Source organism: Micropterus dolomieu, unplaced genomic scaffold, assembly GCF_021292245.1.
Source record: "Micropterus dolomieu isolate WLL.071019.BEF.003 ecotype Adirondacks unplaced genomic scaffold, ASM2129224v1 contig_11632, whole genome shotgun sequence".
Classification (NCBI taxonomy): domain Eukaryota; kingdom Metazoa; phylum Chordata; class Actinopteri; order Centrarchiformes; family Centrarchidae; genus Micropterus; species Micropterus dolomieu.
Window position 1 is genome coordinate 1 of NW_025740618.1, and position 1,008 is coordinate 1,008.

The 1,008-nt window shown below is 55.3% G+C and overlaps 1 non-coding gene across 1 annotated transcript; it reads left to right on the forward strand.

Moving 5' to 3' along the window:
• Positions 1–348: 348 nt before the first annotated feature.
• LOC123965879 lies at positions 349–467 on the forward strand. The gene has a single exon (XR_006823801.1). It is a non-coding gene; the product is annotated as a 5S ribosomal RNA (ribosomal RNA).
• Positions 468–1,008: the final 541 nt, after the last annotated feature.

Below are 1,008 nucleotides of genomic sequence, written 5' to 3' on the forward strand. Positions count from 1 at the left end.
GGGAGAGCGTCTGATCCTGGCTAGGGACTTCCAGGCGGACTGGATCCTTTTCCTGAATGTCCACCCAGGAATGAGCGTCTGTTTGTGAGTGAGGACCTCCAGCTGAAGGTGGCCTTGTCGCTGTACCCATACCCGGGAACGGGTGCCTATTCCTGTCTGTGGACTGCCAGCGTGAACGGTGTCCCGGTTCCTGGATGTTTACCCAGGAATCAGTGCCTGTGGATTCCAAGTGACTCTGGAGCACCTTGGACATTATGGGCAGAATACGTTTTTTGTCAATTAGCCGTAGAACATCTTTTGAAGGGCCGTTTGGGGGCACCTGAGTGGCACCTGAGTGGCACCTGAGTGGCTTACGGCCACACCGCTCTGGGAGAGCCAGATCTCGTGCGATCTCGGAAGCTAAGCAGAGCAGGGCCTGGTTAGTACTTGGACGGGTGACCGCCTGGGAATACCCGGTGCTGTAAGCCTTTTTCGCTTCGCCTTCGAAAAACGGCAGAGGTTTCTTCGGTGAAAGGAGATCTTTTGAACGACTCTTTAGGAAACAGCAGGGGGCGCTGCTCTGCTGCTGCTGCTTCTTTTTCTCCCTATCCTGTACACAGTGCTGTGTAAATGTTACATCGTGTTTTGAAGGCCCGTCTGGGGTGTGCAAAGGCAGCTTACGGCCATTCCGGCCTGGGACTGCCCGATCTCGCCTGATCTCGGAAGCCAGGCTTGACAGGGCCTGCTTAGGACTTGGACGGGAGAGCGTCTGATCCTGGCTAGGGACTTCCAGGCAGACTGGATCTTTTTCCTGAATGTCCACCCAGGAATGAGCGTCTGTTTGTGAGTGAGGACCTCCAGCTTAAGGTGGCCTTGTCGCTGTACCCATACCCGGGAACGGGTGCCTATTCCTGTCTGTGGACTGCCAGCGTGAACGGTGTCCCGGTTCCTGGATGTTTACCCAGGAATAAGTGCCTGTGGATTCCAAGTGACTCTGGAGCACCTTGGACATTATGGGCAGAATACGTT